Source organism: Saimiri boliviensis, chromosome 19 (assembly GCF_048565385.1).
Source record: "Saimiri boliviensis isolate mSaiBol1 chromosome 19, mSaiBol1.pri, whole genome shotgun sequence".
Taxonomy (NCBI): Eukaryota; Metazoa; Chordata; class Mammalia; order Primates; family Cebidae; genus Saimiri; species Saimiri boliviensis.
Genome location: NC_133467.1, coordinates 11,681,550 through 11,687,549, shown reverse-complemented (window position 1 = coordinate 11,687,549; position 6,000 = coordinate 11,681,550).

Genomic DNA, 6,000 nt, shown 5'->3' with positions numbered 1-6,000 from the left:
AGTAATAATATTGATAATAACATAGTAACATTCTTCAGAATAGTCTCACAAAACTGGAAACTACTGAGATGTCCAACAGTAGAATGAATAAATAAATTGTAGTGTATTTATACAATAGAATAGCATACAACAAAGAAAAATAGGAATTTTTGCTACATACCTCAATTGACTGCATGTTAAAACCTGATATTGACCAAAAGAAGCCACCCCTGCACAACATACAATGTTATTTCATTAAAATAGCATTCAAAACCGAGCAAAACTAATCCACGGTGACATAAGTAAGAAGAGAAGTGACATTTGAGGAGAAGGGGCGGATACTGACTGGCCAGTGACAGGACAGGGCTTTGGGGTTAGGGTAATACTTCATTTCCAGACCTGGGTAGTGATCACAGAGATGCATGCACTTTGTGAATCCCTCATCCAACTTTCAAACTATAGTCTTGGATTTTGTGTATTTTTCTCTATCTATGCTGAATTTCGACAAAAGATGTCTATTACAACAAAAGAGCGATATGAACTTGGAGAGAGAGTTCTGATAAATGAAAAGGCCATTTTAGAATTATGGAGGAAATGTTTTAAAATCTTGCTTTAATTTGATTGTTACAATAAATACAATTTGAGTGGGAAGAAAAGTACTTAACATTTGTTCAAATACAGATATAAACTGGAGATGGAGGCCCTTAAGTTCTGTGCCAGGACCATAATAATTTCAGCTGGAAAAAATTTTTAAAGCTTGTGTTATAACATTCCACCACAGCCCAAATAAAGAATCTTACTCAAAGAGCTGTGAACTTCTAATTTTGAACAATATAACTTCCAGGCACACCCTCCAAAAAATCTGTTGCAATATATACTGACATAATGGAATGAGGTAATAAACTATTTAATATAAGGCAACTAAATTCTGAGGAAAACTACCAGTAATAATAGTTTTGGTTTTAAAAGAATTACCTGGTCGGGGGTGGTGGCTCAAACCTGTAATCCCAGCACTTTGGGAGGCCGAGGTAGGGGGCGGATCATGAGGCCCAGAGTTCAAGACCAGCCTGGCCAAGATGGTGAAACCCCATCTCTACTAAAAACTATAAAAATTAGCTGTGCACAGTGGCAGGCACCTGTAGTCCCAGCTACTCGGGAGGCTGAGGCAGGAGAATCAGTTGAACCTGGGCGGCAGAGGTTGCAGTGAACTGAGATCATGCCACTGCACTCCAGTCTGGGCGACAGAATGAGACTCCATCTCAAAAAATATATATATTTTAAAAAAGAATTACCATTTCTTTCTAAGAGTAATCAGTTGACCCTGAACTTACTAAGGAAATTCTGAGTTTCCATGCTAAAACTATGTTATCTACATATAAAAGATTATCTGTATTCTTTATAGTGGGATGCAACTCACATTTGGTTAGTAGAATAATAAGATTTTTGAGATTTGAAGTTCTCTCTTTTCTGCATAGGAAAATTTTGAGTAGGGGTGAGGTTGGTCTTTGCTACACATTTTTGGAAATACTTCCTTTTTATTGTATTTGTATATTGTCATAAATAAAATTCTGGTTTAAATATTATGAATTATGGATGTGTCCTTTTGTCTCCTTTTTAAAACCAGTATCACAATATAAAGATAGTTTGCATTAGATGCATGGGTAAAAACAGAGGAACCCTTATACACTGCTGGTGGGAGTGTAAACTAGTACAGTCATTGTGGAGAACAGTATTGAGGTTCTCCAAAAAACTACAAATAGAACTATCATATGATCCAGTAATCCCACTACTGGATATATATTCAAAGAAAGGAAATCAGTACGCCAAAGATACATCTGTTCCCTATGTTTAATGCAGCATTACTCACAACAGCCAAGATATGGAATCTACCTATGTGTCCATTAACAGATGAATGAATAAAGAAAATGTGGTATGTATATACACACACAGTCACACACAATGGAATATTACTCAACCATTAAAAATAATGAAATCCTGTCATTCATAGCAACATGGATGATCCTGGAGGACATCATGTTAAGTGAAATAAGCCAGGAACAGAAAGACAAATACCACATATTCTCACTCATATGTGAAAGCTAAAAAGTTAATCTTGTAGAAGTAGAGAGCAAAATAGTGGTTACTAGAGGCTGGGAAAGGTAGCGAGCTTGGGGATAGACAGAGATTGGTTAAAATATATAAAATTACAGCTAGTTAGGAGGAATAAATTATAGTGTTCCATACAGCACTATAGGCTGACTATAGTTAAAAATCATTTATTATATATTTTTAAATAGCTAGAGGAGAGGATATTGAATGTACTTAACACAAAGAAATGATGCTGGACACGATGGCTCATATCTGTAATCCCAGCCCTTTTGGAGGCCGAGGCAGGAGGATTACGTGAGCCCAGAAGTTCAAGACCAGCCTGGCCAACAAGGCGACACTACATCTTTACTAAAAGTAAAAAAAATAATAGTTGGGCATGGTGGCCCATGCCTGTGGTCCCTGCTACTCAGGAGGCTGGGGCGGGAGGAATGTTGGAGCCCAGGAGTTGGAGGATGCAGTGAGCCATGTTTGTGCCACTGCACTCCAGGGTGGGTGGCTTAAAAAAAAAGATAAAAATCATTCTCATTTGATGAATATACACTGTATGTATCAAAACATGATTATGTACTCCATCAATATGGACAAATATGTGTCAATTAGAAAATTAATTTTTATTTTCAAAATAAAGGAGTTTGGTCAATTCTGTAAAAAGAAAAAACAAAAAAAGAACTGGGTGCATAGAGCTGGGTGGGAAGGAAGGGTTTTACCTCATACAAGAGGAATCCTGTCTTTACCTGAGCTCGCCACAAAAGATACCTTATCTTGTTATGCTTGGATTTGTACCAAGGACCTAGGCAGGATCTATAAACCTAACACAAAGTATCATGTGTAGTCATTGCAACTTTGAAGAGGGATATTGTCATTCTCTTCCAGTATCACATTAATTTTTACCTAATTTTAAATTCTTATTTGATAACCTAAAAACCTTGGAAATGTGAGAAAGCTCTTCTTATATCCTCTTCCCTATTATGACCTTTACAAAGCAGAAAAGGAAACAGCATTGGTCAGGGAGCCAGAAAGAGCAGGCTCTTGGCCTGACTCTGCTCCTACTTGTCTGCAGAGGTTACTTAATCTCTTTGAGCCTTAGTTTCTGCAGCTTTACATAGGTGATAACATTCTTTGCTTAGTGTAATTTTTTTTTGAGATGGTGTCTCGCTCCTGTTGCCCAGGCTGCAGTGCATTGGCACAATCTTGGCTCACTGCAACCTCTGCCTCCCGGGTTTAAGTGAGTCTCCTGCCTCAGCCTCCTGAGTAGCTGGGATTACAGGTATGTGCCACCATGCCTGGCCAATTTTTGTATTTTTAGTAGAGATGGGGTTTCTCCATGTTGGTCAGGTTGGTATCAAACTCTCGACCTCAAGTGATCCGCCCGCCTCGGCCTCCCATAGTGTTGGGATTACAGGTGTGAGCCACGGGACCTGGTCGCTTCAGTGTAATTTGGAAAAGTGTAACAGAATGTAAATATAGGCTGACATTGTCAATCATTATTAATAATTATTATGTTTAGGTTGCATTTCTAAATATAAAAAGATAAAGCATATAGTATAGCAATGCTTAGGTTTGGGAAGAATACAAGGAAATGAGGGCAGAAGGTATAAGGACTGGAAAAATAAAACACATTGGTAATTATAAAAAGATAAAAAATGACAAAAGTTGCAAAGGAAAGGTCAATACAACTTTTAAATTATTTTTCTAATTATATCGCACATTCTACATCCTGCTGTGGTAGACATCCGTGGTTTTTTTCCTGCCTTGTAACCTGCCCTCTTCTGGCAACAGCAAGCTTTCCTTTCAATTGCTTTTCCTACATTGCATGGTTTTCTGGTGGGTTGCCAAACCCCACACACGGTATTCTATTTACCTAGCTTTGGGGGTATGCCAGGTGACCAAAGCCGCTCCAATCAGCATCCTTCCTTGAAATTATTTATATAGATGTGAAGGTAGAAATCTTTGTTCTCTGGAGATCTAAATGGGATTTTTTTTTTTTTTAATTGGAGCTCTGTTGCCTGTACAATAAACAACTACACTTCCTCATCCTGCCTTTCTTGCTGCATAGAGGCACTGAAGATTGGGCACTGAGATCATCTTTTGAGGGACCCGAATAAGATCTTTCCCATACCTGCACATTTTTCTTCTAAGGACCATGTTTGGTAGATAATGGAATTTGTTTCTTTTCTTTTTTTGAGGCAGAGTCTCAATCTGTCGCGCAGGCAGGAGTGCAGCGGTGCAATCTCGGCTCACTATAATATTCGCCTCCTGGGTTCAGGCAATTCCTGTGCCTTAGCCTCCTGAGTAGCTGGGATTGCAGTCATGAGCCACAACGCCCGGCTTTTTTTTTTTTTTTTTTTTTTTTTTTTTTTTTTTTAAGACACATTCTCGCTCTGTCTCCCAGGCTGGAGTGCAGTGGCGTGATCTCGACTCACTGCAACCTCCGCCTTCCAGCTTCAGGTAATTCTCCTGCCTCGGCCTTCTGAGTAGCTGGGATTACAGGCGTCCGCCACAACTGGCCCGGCTAATTTTTGTATTTTTTAGCAGAGTCGGGGTTTCACCATGGTCTCCTACTCCTGACCTCAAGCAATCCGTCCGTCTTGGCCTCCCAAAGTGCTGGGATAATAAGCGTGAGCCAATGACCTCGGCCGGCCCGGCAAATTTTTGTAATTTTAGTAGAGACAGGGTTTCACCATGTTGGTCAGGCTGGTCTCGAACCCTGGCCTCAAGAGATATGCCCTCCTCAGCCTCCCAAAGTGCTGGAATTACAGGCGTGACACACACCACCTGGCTGATAATGAAATTTCTAAGCACTTAACAGGCATTCGAAAGGCTCTGGAGTTTTTTGAAAAACAGTATAACCTGCAGTAAAAGAAAATCTTGGCCAGGGTCACAGGAAACTTAATTTCCATTTTTTTTTTCTTTAAATACCAAGTTTATTTAGTAGGCTGTGGCATCTCTAGGTGGCTAAAATACTTAATTTGTTGATATCATCAAACATCTAGTGTTCACATTTCTCAAATTGTCTTAAAAATTTTGTTTTAACTCTTGGTTTGTTTGAATCAAGATCCAAATAACGAAACATAATTTTTATCAAGCCCACTGGCTGGTTACACTTTATCTGTTTTCAAAATAAATGTTTGCCACTGTAACATATTTCCATAAGCAGAGAATTGAGAGATTAATTCAAGGTCTCTAAGTGCTTTGCAAATATCACATAGGCTCCGGTAATCAAATTACGGATTCGCGTAAGTAGTATCTTCAAGTTAATCTTGCACATTAGGACTCAAAAGGCAGGAATAATGAAAGAAACCCATTTATGTTGATTTCACAATCTTTGGGGTGAGGTCTCTTTATTTTGATTGTTGGAAACAGAGACTCACGCTTTGGCCATATATAACAAAGTACTAAAATGGTGTAATAATGCAAATTCATTAATATGTATATTAAAATATAAATGTTTATTACAAATCTGTAGCTTTATTTACAACTAACATCCTTATTTTTGTCCTATATGCTCTCGTTCGTTCTCAAGCACAATGAAGGGCTGAGAGAGCATATAATCCCCTCCAGGCATAAATGTATGTATTTATGTTGCTTCAACTCAAATGTGAAAAGACTGAAAATTATTATAGTCCCCACAACTAAATTCTCCCAAACAGAAGGTGCCAAGAGTGAGGCAACTTTAACCATGCAGAATCTCCACCCATCTCATCAAATAAACGGAACAGTGATGAACGTACTTGCTAAGTGAGCTCAGCCGTGTAACAACTCCCTAGATTCCCCTTTCTTCATCCAACCAGAACATTATCCTTAAGGTCTTCCTAATTAGCAGTCTGCGTCTAACACCTACTCTATCCAGAGTCACCTAACATATACTTATTTGTTTTCAGATTCCCATTATCCCTATCTTAACGGGACAAC